Raw genomic sequence first — 22,502 nt, 5'->3', positions numbered from 1 at the left:
TTATTATTATTATTATTATTACTATTACTGCTGGAGAGCAAGAAAAAATGTAATGGGGAAAGAAATGAGGGAAAAAAAACAATTGTGTATGTTTATCCTTTAGTTAGGTGCAGAAATGCATTAGCATAGGGCATAATGTATATATGCCTGTTCAAGTTACAACATGCAGTCATCCAGTACATGCTAAATAGTACTTTACAGAGAGTAGCACTTAGGTTCATAGGTTCATAGGTGTGTACTAGGCTAATGGCCCTGGGGCCTTTACCAGCCTAGCCATAGGATTTGGTTTATGTCCTGTGTGATCTTTCTAAAGGACTTTTATGAAGAATGTTTTAGGACTTTGTGAATTTGTGTTTTGAAACTCCTATCTGGACAGATACAAATTGCTGAAGGATGGTGTTTTTTCAATGAATGTCCTTTTTTATTCAAGCTATAATTCAGTATTCTGATAATAGAAATGAGTTCCTAGTTAAGTTAATGCTCACTTCAAGTCTAACAATTAAAGAAGGTCATGCAATAAATACATTTTATTTATTCCAAAACAACACCCAAAGTGGTATCCATTCTACATTTTTACTTTTTTTATCACTCTCTCTCTCTCTGCAATTCTCTCTGGCTTTAGGTCTCAACTCTTGGGTCAGTCTCTCCCTGGAACTCACCACCATAATTCTCATTGGTCCAGATTTTTTGCAGAATGTTCATTTTTTTTGCCATATATTTATGGTCTATTTCTCATAGAATTTGTAGTTTTCTGGCAAACCACTAACACAAAACCTATTACTCTAGAAATGTTCTAAGTTTATAAGAACAATATTTAAAATATGGCCCTATTCATGTGCCTATGTCCCCTTCCCCATTACTTTTGGCTTTGCCCAGATTTCTTAAGCTAAGAGGTTGAATGGTATGCTCACCCCTCACTAGACCTTGGTATCCACTTGCTACCTATATTAGTTACTTAACATATCACAGTGACTTTTTATTAAGACACCTCGAAAAGAAAGAAGGCCTATACTTAAGTGAGTGAATCATAAATGTGCAGCTGCATTTCTGGACTAACTTTCAACCTTTCCTCCATCAATAAAAATAATTTTCCACCTTTTTGATTGAACTGGTTTGCCAAAATTGGTAATAATAAATTACCAAAATTTTGGAAATAGTAACATGGAATCGACATTTGAACACTGGAAGTTCCAATGTCGAAAGTATGTGTTATCGGTAACATACTGCTGCATTGCACCACACCCCCTGCATATTATATGTTCCAACTCTGAGATCTCACTACAGTGAGAAAAGGGTGTATTTCCTGATCCCCACTGTAGTATGATCTGTTATCAAAATATCGATTCTACATTAGTGAATGTACACTACCATTCACTAATGTGGAGTCAAACATTTTCCGGATTGGCATTACGAAAACTTGAAAACAGCCTTTTGACCTTTCAAGCTTCATGTAAATGCCGATTTAAATTTTGATAGTAAACTGATAGGCACAACTCTTTCAATGCATTAACTGAAGAACCCATCGCACCCTTGATCCCTTAGGCACTGATGATATAATTAAAGGTATCTTCTTATGGTCACCAGACTACATCTATAGCTATGTGTGTATACAACCCTCCTTCCAGTGCTGTACATGCCATATTTTTATTTTAGAAAGATCACACAGGACATAAACCACAATGTCAGATGACTCCATAAAACAGGTTTAGATGATGGTGATGGTCTGTCCCTTCAGTTTCTAATGGTGTTTGCATATCTGATACCTAAAGCACTAGAACATATGTTTGACCAGTCCCTTTGCATAACACTCTTGCCAGAAATTTTCAAACATGCACTCTTAGTTCTAGTTGCTTAAGTCAGTTATGTCACCAGTCCCTCTAAATTTAGTCCAGTTTCCCAACTTTCACCACATTAAAGATATTCAGATCTGTTATTACCTTGTAGTTCAAAATGTTCTTCTCTATCAACAGTCAGATTAACCAGGAAAAGTATGGATTTATTGAAGACTTCTGTATTACTAAAACTCTCATCTCTTTAAGCGATATGCTGTATGAAGGCATGTACCCTAGGAAATGGATCAAGGGATGGATCATTAATCTCATTTCGGCAACCATTTCTAAACAATAGATCTTCTGGAACTCTGATTTAGGCAAAACGTATATTAAATGGTCAGACAGCTTTGACAAATTTGTCAAAGGTAATCTAAATGAAAGAAAAGCAAATTCTGGTACAACTAAGGTACCTAGTTGTCTAATCAACAGCAAACTCATCAGAATCTGTTCAACTGGTACTAGCCAACCAATGGAACTTCTCCTAAATTTGTTTTTATAACAATCTCCATGTACTCATAATAGACTGAGGATTCAGGACATTTCTCTTCCAGTATAAGCCAAGTTCTAAAATTCCATTCGGTCATTCATTCAGCTAGTCAAATCCAAGTAGTCGTCAACTAAGTGGTTACCAATAGTTGTAACTACTGCTTGCAGCTAAAATCAAAATGGAAATCCTTTAAAAATCTTGGTTTTGGCTCCTCTATTTTCTGCAAATACAACAGTTCCATTCACCCCTGTAACTCATTTCCTATCAAGTACAACGATGATCTGGTAATAGTAAAAACAGATCGCTTGGTATTCAAGGCCAAATAGCAAAAGAACTTAAATGACCTTTATGCACTGTTCTTCACAAGGTTATTTACCTTCAGTTCTGGTGAAACAAAAACATACTTTTGGCATCTCTCCTGAAAATTTAAAAGTGCCAAGCAGTTACCAGCTCTTACCCAGACAGTATCCATCATGAAATAGTCTAAGCATTCATATACATGGGTGTCACCCATGACCTGTCTCTGTATTTCTCCACCTAGCTACATGACAAACTGGACAGACAACTCAAAGTCTGGCAAACGCTCAACAGACTGCTGTCATTTAAGGCCAAATCCTATACAGCTAAAGGTGTGTTTCTTGCACAACTGATCATCAGACTCTCTCTCACATCTTTTGTCACAACAATAAACAATTCTAAATTCCAGAAAGTACAAAACAAAACTGCATGTTTATGTGATTCTCCCCACACAATGACAACATTGCATAACATATACCAGAACACGCTGGCTTCTTACAAAACCTAGAGTACAATTAATTCGATGTTTGAGACAGTGACATGGGACACAGTCTGTCCGTCTGTCCTTTCCTCACTGCTTGTTGTCAGGACTGAATGACTTACTCTATGCACTCTGCTCCACATCTCCTCTTTTTTTATCCCCTTTCCAAGCTTGTTTTGACATGCATGTCTTTTTCTTGCTTTATTTTTCAAATCTGGAGCAAATTACTGTCTACTATTAAGCTACGTTCTTTCTGGAAACTTCTAATAATATATTATGAGACAACATCAGTCTGTGACTATTTTAAGTATTCCTCTGTAAGTGGCTAATACGCCTATCTTACTGACCCACTTTGCCTCCCTAAGATTTACCTGACTACAGCCATGCCCCAGTGGTAGAAAGGCCATAAAAAAACAGATCCTTGTCTACTAATGAGTTTACTAGCTCATATAATTATTTAATTCAGCTCTTTAAGTTTTCTGTTTCCTACAATATGATGAAGCTTCTATGTTTACCTAGTGTATTTTCAAGGTGCATTATTTTTTTCTGCATACTTGCTTTGTAAATTGCCATGTGCAGTTTGGTGTTAAAAGTAGATTATTAAAGATACACCATTTCAACACAAGTCAGAACTGAAAAGAGTACCTTTGGGATTACCTTGCCACCTTGGTTGTAGATACTAAATAACTAAATACGTGGTTCATGGAAGATACCCCAGTTACACATCAAGTAGGAAGGTAGGTACGATGGCTGACTTATGTTCATTGGTTCATAGGTTCATAGGAGGTTACTAGGCTATTGATTCTAGGGCCTTTATAAGTCTAGCCATGCTATACCCTTGTCACCTTATTGACCAAGTTGTATGGTCTATATTTGCAGTGACATTCTCAAAGAATTCTACTAGGTTTAATGAGCATGATCTACCCTTAACAAAGCCAAACTGGGTCAGGTCAAGAGTTTGAAGGTCGCCTATGTCTTTGTTGAAAAGGTCCATGATGATTCTTTCCATGGCCTTGCAGATAAGGCTGCTTAGGCTTATGGGTCTGTAGTTCCCAGGGTCAGTTGATGGACCCCCTTTGTGCAAGGGAGTTACTGTTGCTATTTTCCACTCTGCTGGGACAAAGCCAGTACTTAGACTGTGGTTGAAGAGAGTGCCAAGTGGTTCCACTAGCTCCTGTTTTAGACCATTTAGTAGGCAGCCTAGGATGTTATCCAGTCCCATATGGCCTATGCTTTTGGGCATGGAGAGTGCAGTTATGACCTGCTCTTTGGAGATACTAGGTAGAGGACTGATGACAGGTATGATAGGGGTAGTCTGGTTCAGGATGGGGGTGTGAAGTTTGTGCCATATCTGTCTACTAGCAGCTTGGTAATACTCTCAGGGTCATATGAGTGGTACCATCCACTGCTAGTTTGGCACAAAGCTGGGCCTTCCCTTTTAAATTTATGACATAGTTAGAGAATGCCTTGTGATTATCCTTAGCTAGGGATGCTAGCTGATCTTTGTAATTGGCTTTACAGGACTTTACAAGATATCTAATTTGCTTGTACAAGCGCTGGAGGGTGTTCTTCCTCTGCTGAGTTAGTTCCTTCTTGTTCTTAGACATTAGTTTCTTACTCTTGTTATATAACCTATTTATGCCTGATATCCACCAGAGTGGTTTGTTTTTTATGAGGACCTTCATTTGATCCATTCTGGTGCAGCCGAGTCTATATATTTGTATAGGTGTTTATACAGGGCATTTGTGTACACCTCTGTGTAGGAGTCATTGTTGACAGTGGTAACAGGGGGGTTGAAACTATTTATGCCATCACTTAGGAGGCTATAGTTTGTGTTGGAGAAATTTTTCCTCCTCTTTGCTTTTGAAGGGGGGATCAGGTATGATTGTTACTTCGAACGAGGCTGACTTATGATCAGACTTTACCAGGGAGGGCAACACAGAGGAGGTAGTGCAGAGAACCCCTGTGTTGGTGAGTAATAAGTCTAGGACATTTAAGCCCACTGAAGGGGTGCAGACTATCTGTTCCAGAGCATTTGTATTAACAAAGTCCAATACCCTTAGGGTGAGCATGTTTGTACTCACATATGACTCCCAATCAATGGAAGGATAGTTGAAATCACCCATAACCAAGGTGTTTGGGTATATAGTTAGTGACTCAATTAGGTCCAGGTAGGCAGAGTAATTCTCATGGTTCATGGTGGGTGGCCTATAGTTAACAATAATATGGAAGGGGTTTTTGCCTACAGTTAGTTGGATTTGGGAGGGTGGCCTAATGGTTAAGGTGTTTGCCTTACAAACACAAAGTGCATGGTTTGAGTCTCACAAGGGATAATTGGCTAGGCTTGCAAGGGCAGTTAGCCTAGTACTAACCTATGAGTAGCTCTAGAGAGTCGTACTGTTTGACCAGTCTTGAGGTGTATTGGTCTTTAGTAAAGATGGATACACCTCCACCTTTGGTTCATTCATACTCATTTTGAGGTCTGAACATGTGGAAGGCATTGTAGCCTTGTATAGCCAGGGGCTCTCTGTGGCCTTGAACCATGTCTCTGTGACTGCACAGAATTTGGCATCTTCCAAGGTGAGGAGTGCTTCCAGTGTGTGCAGTTTCCGATTAAGACTCCTAGCATTAAGCAGCATAACCTTGAGTTTGGCTGTAGTGGATTTTTTTACATTGGGAATTTTGTTGTTATGACATTGCCAATAAAAAGGCACTATGGAAGAGGCAAGTACCTTTCCCAGTAACCAATAACCAAGAGGTGACAGGTGAAGACCATCTCTGGCAAAACAGCATGGTCTGTTGACCATATCATCCCAGGCTGAGAGATACTGGATCCTCAAGGACTGACACCAGAAGCTAAGGCAATTGTTGAAGTCAATCATTGTTTGTTTATATTGAGGGATCATCCTGAGTGAAAGTAGAATGCTGCATAGGGCTAGGGACATACTTGCCTGGGACACATAATCTGAGAGCTCAGTCATGTCTCTCTTCATATAGTCCATTGAGGTATGTCTCAAGTCATTCACTCCAACATGGACTATGACAGAGTCAGAATGGTACTTTTTGTTGAGAGAGTTGAGTGCATGCGTGATCTGACAGATCCTGGCACCTGACAGGCAGCTAGCCATGACCTCCTTGTCGGAGGAGGACATCTCTATGTCTCACTATAGAGTCGCCTGTGAGCAAGACATTTGGTGTTGAGGTGTTTTGCTTTAGGGGCTTATTGGCCGAGACACTGCTGTGTCTATTATTATGTGTAGTGGATTCTGTTGGGTCTGCAGTGTGTGCAGTAGGTTTGTGCTTGGGAGGATACCTCTCAACTGTACAGATTTTCACAGAATGTCCATATTATTTTTGCCTCATATTTTTGGTCTGTTTTTCATAGCATTGTAGTTTTCTGGCAAATCACTGACAAATTATTGACGGTTGAAGTCAGAAAATAATGACTGATAGTTAAGTTTCAGACTTTATATCCTACAGAAAACATGTGCTAATGCAAATCCTGTTCTATCAACTTTCTAAGCTTGTAAGAGCAGTATTTAAAAAGTGTCCCTATTTTTGAGCCTTTGTCCCCCCATTATTTATGGCTTTGTCTAGATTTCTTGATCTAAGAAGTTGAGAAGCTATGGGTCTCTGATCTTTACATAGGCTTTTAGCAAGTACCTCCACATATGTGGGTTTATGTGTTGTAAGCTTGTTATATGCAAGAGGTAAAGTGTGTGTGCTGACAACCTGTTTGGTATCTGGTTAGTTGTTATGTGAGAGACCTGATTCTAAATGCATAGAATACATAACATTGCTCACATGTTGTATTTGTTTGCTTTAGGAGTAAGTGGTTGTCAGTACACATAAGGCAATTGCTACATTGTCTCAGGATGCCAGTGTCAATCAAGCTGGCTGGAGAAATGGTGGGAAACTGTCCATCAATCATGGCAGGTATATACTGCAGTGGGTTAGATGGAGCAGGTTCTGCTGTAAGATTAACCAAAAGTTTCTGTTCTATGCAGGGCTAGGGCTAGAAAACTGCACTGATGCTTCACAATGCACACATGATGTGCTTGCAGGGCAGCAGTGCAATCTCTAAGCAGCTCCGGTAAACTGAACACAAACCCATGCAAACACAATGCTTAAATACAAGGAAGTTAAATGATTTTTAAACAAAGTAACCAAAGGGAAAGCCCAAGACTAAGCTTTACTCCAGCAATCCCCAACTCAGATGGGTCATTGGCTGCACACTTCTGCCACAAGGGTGCAGAGGGGCCCTCCTAATAAAAGATGGCTTTTTTACTACTCAAATGATACCAAACAGTCTAGATTCAGCAAATCTGAATCTATCCTGTGCTATAAAATGTAGAAGTCCTAGAAATTCAAAGTAAAGAAAATCACAGTTACGACAGTTACGGCTAGGCTTGTACAGGCCATAGGGATGACAGTCTAGTACCAACCTATGAAACTATGACAGCAAAAAACAGTTTAAATAAAGCAGCAATTCAGTAGAATACCCCCTCAAGAGTGTAGACCACAAACCTTCCTAGTGTGAACCAAGTTCTTAAACCAGAATAAAGACACTTAGAATAACATGCACAATAGTTCAAGATGGCAGTGCCTTGTGTGGCAGCAGCTTCTCCAACTCTGGCTCCGGTTGTGCACTTTATGTTTCTGTTTTGTGCTTATGTGTATTGTTGATCTGTAGGTCTGGTTGCCTGGTCAAGTGTGTCCAATGTCCAGTTGTCTGCAGTCATGATGTCTGTCATGTCCCCAATGTAAGTTTTTTTGTTTTTTGGAACTTGAAACTTAAAAATTGGAAGTAGGGCCTTCAGTGGCAAGTTAGACCAGATGTGGAAGCTGAGGCCAATACCTGTCTACCAGTGCCCTGTTTTGTAATGGATTTGGGTCAGAGAGAACCAGAATGGATTTGGTTACTGATGATGGTGGATGGGGAAGATGGAGAAGGAGGAAAGATTGTTTGAGTGGTTGTGGCCATTTGGGTCTGTAGATGGCAGTGGTTGTGAGGTCTGGAGGGTTGAAGAGTTCAGACTGGGACTTGGACTTGTTGGTACTGGAGTGGAGATGTAGCAGTCTGAAGATTCTGAGCCTTCAGTTGCACTGGGACTTGGATGCTTCTGGTATTGGAGTGGAGATGTGCTGGTTGAAACTTCTTTGCCTGTGGTTGGACTGGGACTTGGTTGTAGCTGGTGATGGAATGAGAGATGCAGCAAGTGAAGCTTCTGTGCCTTTGAATGCTTATTTCTGTTCTTATTATGTGTATTTGTTTTGTGTTATTGTGTCAATGTTTGTGATTATGTTGAGCTTGGCGGAATGTAGTTTCATTCAGCTGTGCACTTGTGTGTGTGTATGGTTGAATGACAATAAAGTTATTTTTTTTACACGTCTTCACCAGCAATTGTCAGCTTAGAAGGGTAAAGGCTATTGTCTCCTGCCACAATAGTTTATACACAAATCTTCCTAATTTATTTTTATTTATTTATTTATTTATTTATTTATTTAACATCTGTTTACTGGGAAAGTCCAACTTAGAATGAAGCCAATTTTCAGCAGAAGCCCAGGGAGAAACTCTCCAGACGCATGTCTTTGTAATGTGGGAGGAAACGGGAGTACCCGGAGAAAACCCACACGAATGAGGGAGGACATGCATACTCTGCACAGAAGGCACTCCAACTAAGAACTGAGCCAGAGAACCTCTTGCTGTGAGGTGACAATGCTATTGCTGCACCACTGCACCCTCGTATTGTAAAATAATGATCTGTACCCCCATAAAAGGTTATTAAACATGCACTGATGTAGTTATACACTTGATCTCCTCCTGAATCTTATCATAACTTTTTTTTGTCACAAAAAGGTAGTAGGGAAACATACAGCAGTCTAATGACAGAGACAGACAGAAGGACTGAATTTCTAGTAGATGAGAATGACATTAGGAATATCAGGAACTGCTATGTCATTTCCTCCATGATAACGGTGACCTTGCGTTCAGCATAATAACATTCAAGGGGGCCTGGACTTCGCCCAAAGAGCTTTGGTCTTTTGTAAAAACATGTATGTGAATGTGTTCTATGGATTTAGTGTTTGTCTGACTATATTGTTGCATGACTATGTTAGTTTATGGTTATCACAGATGTCTATGTGTGATGCATTGAGTAGATGTGCAGTGAACTGGAGGCAAACTTTGATATTTTCAGATTGAATTCCTTGATAGCCAGGGCACATAACTATGCTGAGCAGGATAACGTGGCGAAGGGTTCTTCCTACTTTTTCTATCACAGCAGTGTTATTCCAAATATATTCCTTAGATTAGTGCATTTAATACCATAGCATCTATCGAGTATTGATGGACGATTTTTCTCTCTGCTATAACCTGGAACTAACAATCTCAACTGTTTCAAATGTTTAAAAAGTAATCCAAACTCAAATACAGCTGTAGCAACAGCAGAAGCAAGCAAAGTATGCAAAGCTAAGTAGTTTAGAGTCTTCTGGATGCACTGCACAGCCCAGCAGGGACTGAAAGTAAGCTGAATAAAACTCGGAGCTAACATGAGTTGTATAGTACCTAGAAGTCCTTCACAGTGAAGTGTCTGCTTTTAATCAGTGCAACAACTAGGCTTAAACAGCCAGTAGCCAAGACGCTACATCAACCATTCATCCCACCAATCATACTAAGAAAACTCTGTCAAATTGTACATTTTATTACAGGAAAATATTTGGTTCAGTAGCAAAACTTTTTGAAACTCTAAAAGAGTATCATTTTTTCATTGCACTACATTTATCAGCAACAACATTGTAGCTTATCATGTTCAATCCTTCATTGTCATTTTCTTACTAAAAAGGTCTAAACAGAGTACCAGGCCTTGAGTGAATCCAAAGTACTCTTTTCAAAGAAAAAAACTATATACCCGCACACACACACACACATATATATATATATATATATATATATATATATATATATATATATATATATATATATCACCAGTATCTTCCAAAAACATTTTAGCTGACATTCTGCTTAGACATTCTATGCTTACCTTTCATGAGATGATTATGTAAATAAAGTTAGGACACGTACATCTGAAGACTGTGAAGCATGCCTACTCCTATCACAAGCTATAGGTAAGGAGTCCTGGTGATAGTGGAGGACCCCGGACTGTACCAGTGTTTTTGCGTAGCTTTCAGATCATTGCAGCAGTTGTGTGACATTCAGGAGCTGCTGCATATTATCTCGGCCACAGCTTTCGACTTTTCTTTACTCAATAAACATTAGAAAACCCATTATCCTTACTCAAATCTCTCAAGTGACCTCATTATGAAGAGTGTTCCTCATTTGAAGCTGAAAAAGTCCTTGTTCCTCACTGTTCTATATTTGAAGGGCATGTTATGCATTTAGTATTAAGAATTTTTCTAATTAATGTTATGGACGGCCAAGAGATATGCTCAGCAATAATAAAAAGGCTTTTACTTTTATTGTATTTAGTGGCAGTAAGACTTTCAGGAGATAAAGGAGATTACTAGACTTTGCGTAACCATGTCATGCGGTACTATGGATTTGCACTTATGTACGGCCCAGTGTCCTTCATTATTGCTGAGTTCCTTGCAGTCATCATTGATCACAAGCACCAAGAACAGTACAGGTATACCTGGAGAAGTTTTCGCAAGTGTGGTGGGTGTCTCTGATAACAACTACGCAGAGACCTCTGTAATGCTCCAGAACTTTCTTATCTCCTGTTCAGGGTAATAAACTATTTTTTTCTCTCTAAATCATGCTCCTGTCCTGATCACTGTGTCTCCTAATAGTTTGAAAGGTCAGTAAAAGCAGTGCAAGACAAAGACCCCAAATAACTTCCATATAACCCTAAAACTGCAGTTCCTCATATAGGCTTCTTTTCCATGTACATAACATCTTGCTTCTACAATCTTAACATTTATTTTCTTTGTACATTCTTTCATTTTCAAAGGCTGCTCAACCCTCTCTAATAGGACTTAACATGAAATACAAATTGGTCTAGCAGTTAAATGGCTAATTCAGTTTCTCCTTATAAAACTTGCGGTTTTCACACTGCTTGAACTGAATCCAATGTAAGACACCAGCATTTTTGGAATAACATAAAAGCTAAAATGCTGTCTTTTTTCAGCATTAAATGTAAAATCATAGAGTTTATGGCACAGAATACCTTCCATTCTGATGGAGAAAGACCCAAACCATATGACTTAATTAATGCAGCCACACTAACATAAGAATCTGATCACACATTAAAGTATCTAGGTAAGACATGCTCGGGAATGAGTAATAGCTGTGTTTCCTTTTAATGTACACATTTCTTTATTAGTTTCATTTTTAATAAGCTTATTATCCACACCTTTACTTTTGGAATGTATTTGCTTTATTTCATTCCAGTATAAATAAATTTTGTTCGGCTAACTTCTCGCCAACAAACATGGACTAGTATCTTTAACTATTATCAAACATAATATTACCTCACTCCTTATAACCAAATTTCACATTAACAGCTCCCTCTGTTTTTGTATGTTTCATATTCATTTTTTCAGTATAAGAGTCATGATTCAGGTGGTTGAAAGATTTTGGTGCATGAGTCTCCAAATTTCATTTTATTAATTATGGTCACCCTCCTTACAAAATCCTCACAGCTCATAAGTTTCTATTCAGTTCTTATCTGTACCAGGAATAGGTTATGTTCTTGTCAGTCCAATTTGTGCAAACAGTATAAAGTAAATGTTTGTCTGGAGAGTCTGTATTTTCATCCATAGTAAGAATACTGCATAAGCAATTCCTACAAACCTCGTTTCAATCCTTTTAACACAGACTTTCCTAAAATATGCATTTTTTAATTTTACAGACTATGCATCTAATTCTAGCATAAGAATGATATTTGTCTTGTTGTCACTTCCATTGTTAAAGCTACATTTACTACATTTTCTACTAGTTTTCTTTATATGTAGTTACCCCTTATTCCACAATCTCATCCATCAGTCTTTGCTGTAATATTTCACTATATTACAGTCATGGGCTAATTTTCTAAGCTCAGTCATATACTTAGTTCTTAAGTAAGCTTTCTAGGAGTTCTGTATCTGTTGACTTTCTCAGTAGTTTAAAATTAAAAATGCTTGGTAACAGGCATACAAGCTGCATGTAAATCTTTTTAAAAGGTTTTTGATAGTCATACGAGTTTTCATTAAACTGTAGGTCTCAGATGCAAACACACAGAAAAAACAACTAATCTCATTTTTTCTTCATTTTGCACAGTATGATTATATCGACGTCACACATGGCTCAGACTTTGGTCTCTGTTATGAATCAAAGCTACTGTAGTTAGCCCTCTCTTCTTATGCATGGGGAGGGAAAAATGGTAGTTGTCAGCTTGATATGATCAAGTTCTCAGTAGCCCCCTACCAGGAATGTTCTTCATATACCTACAGTCCTGGGAAAATTATAATCAAAAATTCTGTCCAGAGATCAGAGTCACATTTGTCTCTGTTGTTAAATTATTGTCACCCTTGAGAATTTTAGTTATGACACAGTCATATCTGGAGAGGATTATCCCTTACCATTCTTGTCAACATTAAAACTCTGCAAAATATAAATTGTTGACAATAAGACAGTGTCATGTCATAAAGTAATAACTGCTGGCTATGACCTAGGTGACCTGAGTTCAAATAGCAGCAGTTTGGGTACATGAGGCACTGGCGAGTAGAATGAGGTATGGTCACCCTGGAGGGATGGAAGAGGGGCATGTGCAGGGAGCGCACAGAGTTGTTAGATTTCCATGGAAGGCTGGGATACCCACCCTGGAGTGATTCTTGTGAGTGGGTAGAATTGGGAAGTGGGTTGGCACTGTCCTCCCACTGCATGCCCTACAGATCGGGTGTTACACGGCTTGTGCAGGAGGTACAGACAGCAGTAGCTGAAAATTACACTCCCAGTAACAGTATGACATGGGCCTGGAACTCCTTTTTCTCCTTGACAGCTTCAACCATTACTAGAAGTAGTATGGAAGGAGGCCAGGTGGGATAGGTAAACCTAGAAATCAAGGACAGCAGCCAGAGTCCATTGATAGTCGCAGGAGACAAAACAATAAATAAATGAATTACTGAGATTAACATATTGCTGCTGAGAGTAAGGCAAAAGGTCATGAGGGGTTTGTAGCTCCCAGTGGGGATCATTATTAGCTGGTTGTTTGGATTCCTCATGATGGTTAGGCTAAACCAGTGATTGTATTTGTTTTTTAGAAGACTTCCCTACTCATGTTAGTGTAGAACTGTACCCTTCTCTCGCTCATGTGATGTTTGTATCTCTGGATAGTACCAGAGCCATATTAGCTGATATTACCCTCATGTCCTTTACAGATAACTGTAAATAAATATCAAGCACCTCCAGCACTTTATAAATGTGTATTAAATTCAGTCAGTAGTGAACTTTGAAAGAATAGAGACCATAGCAGTTTCTGAAATCCATGAGTGTGTCAGGTATAGAAAAGAATGTGCTTGCATTAGTTTAGCATGATTATCATGCCCAGTTTGAAAATGCCACAACTCCTGGATTTCAAATGTCCAGCCCCTTCTATCTCCTGTTCTTTACAAGCACTATATTCTAAGTTACTATTCCAAAATCTCCCCCTTATCCCCTACCCTCCCTCTTCTTCCTTCTACCTATCCTAAAACATCCTCTCTCACCTCTTAATGCTAATCCTCCATTTCCCCCTTTTCTGTCCTTCTACCAAGGTCTTTTCTGTGTGGAGTCTGCATGTCCTCCCGCGGTTGGGTGGGCGTTCAAAAGACATGCGTAAATGGACGTGCCTTCGTTGAAGGTTAAACGTCAAGCTGGCACCTCGGCGTTCGTGAAAAAATCTATTGCCAATCATTAGCAGACCGGAGTTCTGCTGTGGCAACCCCTAACCGGGAAAAGCCGAAAGACAACAACAACAATAACCAAGGTCTTTTCCAAATATGTATGCCACTTCATATTTTTGTGCTATTAAATAATGGCACTCTCTTTCAATCTATGGTGGCTCTTTACATTTTGGTGCTATTAAATAATGATACTCTATCTCAGTTTATATTTGCTGATTACTTGTATACCTCTGCTTGCTATGCTCTTTTGCAACAATTTTTTTTCAGAGCTTTTAAATGTTATATATTTGTTGATTACTTGTATACCTCTGTTTACTGTGTTCTTATGTAACATTTTTTCAGAGCTTTTACATGTTATATTGGTTGATTACTTTTATACCTCTGTTTACTGTGCAACATTTTTTCAGAGCGTTTAAATGTTATATATTTATTTGTATAACTCTGTTTACTGTGTTCTTATATAACATTTTTTCAGAGTTTTTAAATGTTATATATTTGTTGATTACTTGTATACCTCTGTTTACTGATTCTTCGTGTAATACTGGCATTTTTTGGGAGCTTTTCTCCCAGGCCTCCACTGAAAAGGAATAGCTTTCTGCCCAGTAGGATGATCCCAGTAACCAAATGCAATAAATAAATAAATTGCATTAATTATGCATTGCTTCAGATAAATTTAATTACTGGCAGTATTTTTGGTTATTTCCTCTGTTTTAACAAGGAACGTATCTAGATGGGAAACATTAAAATGAAAACAATTTGCAGGGTCTTCCATGTACTGCCTCATCAGGGAGTATTAAGGCTTTGGAGAAAATAGTACTTGCTGTGTCCTGGAGTAATCGGTAGAAATATGGAATTATAGTTCACCAATTACCTGCAAGATTCATTCAACTTTATTACTTTTTCACAGTAATCACAGGAATTTCACCTTTCTAGAGCAGATCTCAGATACCAATATCTCTACTTAACTTCCTTAAAGCAAATTCATACCATATCTTACATGACCACTGAAACAGATGCTTACAATCTAGTACGCAAAATTCTAAAAAAGTGATTTGCAAATTACTTTACATAGCTAAAAAAAAGTGCTGGAGCATCTTCATAAAGGTATCTATTTCTTAATGGTGTGTGTGTGTGTGTGTGTGTGTGTGTGTGTGTGTGTGTGTGTGTGTGTGTGTGTGTGTGTGTGTGTGTGTGCGTGTGTGTGTGTGCACGTGTGCGCGCACGTGTGTGTGTGTGTGTATGTGGGTATGTACAAGTGCATGTGTGTATGAGTGTCTGTATGTGCGTATGAGTATATACAAGCATGTGTGTGTGTGTGTGTGTATGTGTATGTGTGCAAGAGTATTTACAAGCATGTGTGGTGTGTGTGTGTGTGTGTGTGTGTGTGTGTGTGTGTGTGTGTGTGTGTGTGTGTGTGTGTGTGTGTGTGTGTGTGTGTGTGTCTGTGTGTGTGTTTGTGTGTGTGTGTGTGTGTGAGTGAGTACAGATGAGCACATACAAGTGTGCATGTATGTGCGTGTGCATGAGCATGTACAAGTGCGTGTGTAAGTGTGTGTGTGTGTGTGTGTGTGTGTGTGTATGACTATGTACAAGCATGTGTGTGTGTGTGTGTGTGTGTGTGTGTGTGTGTGTGTGTGTGTGTCTGTGCTCACGTGTGTCTGTATTTCTGTATGCGTATGGTTTATTTGGTGGTGCATGAATGACAGCTTGGCATAATCTGTCTGTCTCACCAATTTTAGTGATGTCTAAATGTCAAAATGGCATTATGTGTGTGAAAGCTGCCCATTTTCTTACCTTCACTCTTCTAAACATGAAATCTATAGTCTTACAAAAGTTGTATGATTTTTATCAGAACTATTTCATTATTATAAGAGGTAAGGCAGTGGTGCCATTGTGCTCCCTATTCACTAAACGGCCGCTTTAGTCTCTGAATGTGGAGTCAAAGGAATTTGCAAGATGTATACATTCCTTATAATGTATGAACTAATGCAAGTTTGAAAACTTTGAAAATGGATATACAAGGCAAGATGCATTTTCTTTTAAAGTTGTACTGGCATGTTAAGCATTTCCATTTAAAAGATTTAATTATATCCTAGCAGTATACACTTTTATCAAAATCTGCACAAATAACAAATTGTTTATAAATGTTTCTTTTCTGCCATTATTGTCCTGATTTTTAGTGGTCATCAAAAATGGAAAGTAACTTATTTACTCTCTAACCTAAAGACTTCAGGTAAGCACAGGACAGGATTTTCAAACTATTCATTAAGTCTAATGATAGACATCTTCAGGACAGATTTTGAGATGGAAATATTTGTGGAAAAATCAGTCATGCTGAAATTATCTGTGTGAGGCAGAGACAGTCATGCTCATAAGACATTTTATGGTCTTACACAATGTTTTCAATCTTTTGTAGAGATTTTTATCTCAGCATGAGAAACTGCAACTAAAATCGTCTCATTTACTGTGCTAAAGCTGGTGTAGAGAACATCTGTGCTGAGCTTTCAGAACGCACAGAATGTTAACAACATGACATTCCATCACTTTATCATGCCACAAATGTTATCTCCTGCGTATCAGAATAGCTGTCCTCTTGTAACTCTACAATGACGACAGCCTAAACAATCAGTGATAACAGGTTAGCTTATTTAAAATGAGCAAAGTGGACATACTTTATGACATCTGGAAACCTTCAATTCACGTTTTAGTGTAAGAAAGTTTTAATTGCTAAATATAGTCATTATTCTATTCTTCTGGTGAAGAGTCAATTATTTTTTATGTATGACAAAGAATCTCGGTTTAGAGTTGCGCCATTGCTAGATAAAGTAAGCACACAAATGTTTTGTCTTACATCGTGTTTCAGGAGATTTGTGCCCTGTTTGCAAGTAGGTGCAGAATATACTTTGGCAGATATACCTTACAAGGTAAAGGGGAGAAACAGTAACGCCACACTTCAGCATATGGTTTTGTAAATAACACGTCAGCTGTTGCAACATGCTAGATAATGCAATCTGCATGAAAATATTTGCTTATCCAACTGGCATCACATTGCCTTTGTTTATCTGTAGTAGTAATAGTACTCACCGTGGCAACAGATTTTAGTGCCAGCAACAGCAAATGATGAGTCAATAGAGGACAGTCGGAAAGATTTTGGAGGACTTAGGCAAAGATGTGTTGAACATGACCCAAAAGACAAGTAAGTTCATTAGACAGTGCAGGTATGCTGTGGTAAGCAAATGCTGTTCGTCAAAACCACCATAGATATGTCTGTAAAGGACGTATTGTATGCTGCAACATGTCCGGCTGTATAGGGGATTCTGATGTGGGCAGGGGATTCTGATGTGGGCTGATATAAATAATGTTTAATGAAAAGTTTCATTTTAAGGATTTACAAGGTCAATATGTACTTATTTTGTACTGTAAGCGAGGCAGTCTATTTTTCCAAAGCTATATAAATCCATCCCATTTTATGGTTCAAGCATGTGATTTAAATTTCAGTTACTAAATGTGTTATTGACTTACAAATGAAAGTTCAAAAACCATTAGAAAGATGTGCTGAAGCTCATTCCCTGTGTGTTCCTTTTCACATTCACCTAAGTGTAGCTACACAGTTATGTACTTTGAAACATCAAAGTAAGCAAATGTAGAATGGCTAAACATCGATCCCAAAAGATCGAAAGCCAAAACACTGAAAAAACAAAACACTCATTTTTGTAGGGAGACAAGCCCCCCTGCTCCCCTCATGTTGGAGGCAGTGCCCCCACCCCCTCCTAATTATATATAGTAACTCTAAGATTGCTCTATATTAGGGGAATTTCAAACTCCCTCATCCCCACTGTTCACAGTCTTGCATGGAATTAACACCGGCAGAAGTGATCAAATGAGTTTTGATCACTTCTGCCAGTGTAAAAGTTGTTCAGCATTATGAACATTTTGATTATATGTATGGTTTTCCTACAAGGGTAGATGCAAGTACACAATGCACCAGTGCACTCCAAGTACTGCACATCGATGACACACTGCAGTGCACAATGTTGTTAAGGGACTGCACATTCGTGCCACACTGCAGTGCACCCCATTGTTAAATATCTGCACATCAGTGCCACGCTGCAGTGCACTCCATTGTTAAGGGATTACACAATGGTGCCACACTGCAGTGCACCCCATTAGTAAGGGACTGCACATTGGTGTCACACTGCAGTGCACCCCATTGTAAAGGATGTGATGTGGCCTAAACACCAATGTACAGCCACCACATATATGCGGACTGGTGCAACCAGTCCAGCCTGTGGGATGCTGCAGTACTGAACTATTTCTCTCAAGTTTCTAATTTGTCTGTATCAATTGCACCCAGTTCTGCCACTGAATATATACCTGTGAATCACTTCTCTGCCCTGCAGTTGTTTGAGTGAACATCCCTTATAGTACCACAGAAGTGTTCTGTGCTATGCTAGATTACACAGACATACACACACACACACACACACACACACACACACACACACACACACACACACACACACACACACACACACACAAACATATGCGCGCACTTACACATCCAAAGATGATGCAGTTAAAAGCCCCATCATTATTTTAAATCAAAGAATATGAAAGCAAATGTAGGCATTGGATGGCGACTTGAACCCAAGACATTCAGCAAACCATGCTGGAGCCACTACCTCCAGACATTCGAAAGACCAGTAAGCAGCCAAGATTTGAGTTAAACAGGTCCTTGATGGCATCTGCACAGTGGATAGGCTCAGTGGTAAGATCTGTGCCTCATAGTTCCAGAGTGTATGGTATAATCCTGACTTGTAGTCACTGTCTGTGTAAAGTCTGCATGTATTCTCACCTTAGAAAAAAAAAACACAAGCTGGTTAACTGGTTGTTCTTAACTGTCAATACATATTGTATTTTTTTGCCCCTGGGCCCACACTGACTAATAACTTTCCCTTTGGCCACTCCACTAATTCATTCATTCCCCAATAGGAAAGAGACACCTAAAGCCCATTCTCTCCCCTAGTGGCAACAGAAAGGTTTACTTGGAATGAGGTCATTATCCATGCATGAGGTTTTGTGCTATGGCCCTGCGTTCTAAAGATTATGTGTACAAATCTCAAGTAGGAGGACAAGCAATGGGGTGACACACAGAGTGTCATGTGCTTTTATGAGTAGTGCAACCCTTAAAGGTCCACCACTCCTTGTGACAAGTACCTCTGTGTAATCCTCAGACTGTGCAGCAGGTACTCCAACATGGAGTCTGTGCACTTGCAAGAATGACCACCCCATCTCCATTTAGGGACGCAAACAGTCCTAACTTATTAACTTTTCTCCCCCCAACCAGCTCAGCTCTGCCAGAACCAAAGACACTAATCCAAATCCAACCCAGGTCATATGACTTGTTATCAGGGCTTCATCCCTCTACTCCACAAAGCAGGTAATCTCTCTCTCTCTCTCTCTATCCGCTGTCACTCTCTATATATATATATGTTAATATGTCCATATCCATATGTACCTATGTATGTGTGTATGTATGTATTTATACACACACACATATATATATATATATATATATATATATATATATATATATATATGTTGTAAGCTCCATAGTGTGTGTGATAACTGCATCATACAATAGTACAAATCACAAGCTAGACAGGGGTTCTAATCTCAGATCTGGCAAATTAGTGTGTGTATGTTGGTACAAATAAATATTTGTCTGCCTGGGATGACATGATTGACAGACTCGATGCCTGCATCTGTCACCTCTGGGCTTTCAAATACTGGCCAAGGATATTGCCACCCCTATAGTACCTTTTTAGGCGGTGTTCCAAAGACCAAATTACCACCGTAACAGCTACAACCAAATGCAATCTGAGGGTCATGTTGTTCAACGCTAGAAGTCTAAATCTCAAAATGCACCAGCTCGAAACACTCCTTAAAATGGAGAACATAGACATTTGTACTGTAACAGAGACCTGGTTCAAGGCAGCAGAAAGCACCCCTGCACTACCAGGCTATAACTCATTCCACACCTTTCGGCCCCAGAACTTGGCCCAAAGCTCCAAAGGCGGTAGTGTTTCCATATTCATAAAGGATGTGCACACCTCCAGACTGGTAGCCCAACATAACGCATCAAAGATATTTCAGGTGCAGCTAACACTGGGCAAGACAGCGACTCAGGTCGTAGCCTGCTATAGGTCCCCAACTATGTCCCAAGACTCGCACTCCATGTTCTTAAGTACTCTGGAGAATATTAGGGTCCAACCTAACACTTTCATACTGGGTGACTTCAATTACCTCTTCATTAACTGGGAAAACTACAGTACACTAGCCCAACGTCTCCTGGAATTCATTAATTCGAATGCCCTGGACCAGCTCGTTCTTACCCCCACTAGAGGTAACGATATCCTTGACCTGGTCATTACTAACATGGGTGACTGTTGCTCTACACCAGTAGTGAACTCCACCCTGGTTAGATTCGACTGCAAACAAATTACCTTGGAAATCTGCATCCCTCCCACCTACCCCACCCCCTACAAAGGTAACCACCATGAAAAACTTCTCCAAAGCTAACTTTGGGCTCCGAAAAATAGAGGTGGCTAACTTCACGGCACCCATGCAAATGGAGAATAGTTGCATGACCGCTGAATCATACACCAATGCACTGTACAAACAAGTACACAAAAGCATGGATCTCGCCATACCCAATAGAACCAAGATGCTCTCCTCCAAAAAAAGGAAGACAATCTGGTGGTCCCCTGCCATAAACAAACTCTACAACAGAAGGAGGAAACTGATGTGGAAAAAGATAAAGTCCCAAAACTGGAAAAACTCCCTTATCAGCCTCAACAAAAAGTTGAGATCCCACATCAAATCCTCTAAAGCCAGCAATGAAAACAGAATTGCAGCAGATACTAAAGACAACCACAAGGCCTTCTATAATTATGTAAAGAATCTCCACGGCAATACCCAGATTTGCTCTGAGGTACTGCACAATGGTACCTCCTATACTGAGCCAACAGATATTGCCAGTACACTGGCTGACAGATTCAGTGCCAATTTTAACCCTCTCCCCCGCACCAAAAGACCAATCACAATACCAGTAGATTGCGAGACATGCAGTATTACTGCTGCGCAGGTTAAAACAGCACTGTCCAAGGCCAAGAATACAGCTTCTATGGAAACTGGCAATATCCCTGGCTGTGTTCTACATAAAGTACACAGTGAACTGGCACCTCACCTGTGTGCCATGTTCAATCACAGCCTCACCTCAGGCTTTGTCCCTACTGAATGGTACACTGCTATGGTCATCTCTCTCCACAAAGGAGGAGCGACTACAGATCATGGGAACTATCGCCCCATTAGCCTAATGAGTCTGATAAGCAAAGCTATGGAGCACATCATCATAGACCTAATAAACAAGGATATAGGGAATCTCCAAACTCTGGATCCCACACAGTTTGGTTTTATGAAGGGTAGATCATGTCTGCTCAACCTGGTTGACTTCTTTGAGTCAGTCAGCAGAACTGTGGATGAAGGCAAGGTGATTCATACAGCCTACCTTGATCTGGCCATGGCCTTTGAGACTATTCCCCACTCAGGAATCATAGAAAAACTCACTAAGCTAGGCATCAACCCCCCATATCACTAGGTGGGTTGCAAACTGCCTTACAGATAGAACCCACAGTGTGAAAGTAGCTGACTCCAAGTCAGACTGCTGACCTGTCACGAGTGGAGTCCCACAGGGTTTGATTTTGGGTCCTCTCCTGTTTGGTATCTACTTCTCTGAAGTCCAGGTCAAAACAAAGGGACTCTAGCTGACAAAGTTCACAGATGATTGCAAGTTGGGAGCTATTATTAACTCCCCAAGTGATGTTGACATCCTACAGAAAGGCCTCGCTGAGACCAAATAATGGTGTTGGAAGCATGGCCTTAAACTCAATGCCAAAAAATGTGTAGTCATCCCCTTTGGGAAAAACCCAGTTCCCATGAATTACCACATTGATGGTAATCCAGTGAACATAGTAGGTATTATAAGAGATCTGGGAAGACAGGTTGAGAGCAACCTCTCTTCTGACCACGAAATTGCCACTGTGATCAGAAAGTCCTTCTATGGGGGCGTGGCCAAGGATGAACACAGGATAGCAGCAGATTTCTTCAGCTCCACCAATTTCATTACATTGACAGGAATTAATTACTTAAAAAATTAATTTTTGAAGTAATTTTCTTTCTAAATATGTTTGTTTTATATAGTTCTTGAACTATATCTAAAAAAGAAAGGAAATCTTAATAATATTCCTGTCAGAAATTACTTTGGAAATTTTCCTGTCAGTTTATCAGTCTGAAATGAGTTCCAGTAAGACAAATTCTCAAGACTCCAGCATCAAGAAAGAACTTCAGTCTCTGATAATTATAGTCCAGCAACTTACTGCTAAGACGGATAAAATGGATACTAAAATAGACACTTTCATAGAAAAAACTACAAAACAAATAGACTTGTTACATATGGGCCTGC

This window comes from Protopterus annectens, chromosome 12.part0 (genome assembly GCF_019279795.1).
Source record: "Protopterus annectens isolate FY-2018-M chromosome 12.part0, PAN1.0, whole genome shotgun sequence".
Taxonomy (NCBI): Eukaryota; Metazoa; Chordata; order Ceratodontiformes; family Protopteridae; genus Protopterus; species Protopterus annectens.
This window is presented reverse-complemented; position numbering follows the sequence as displayed.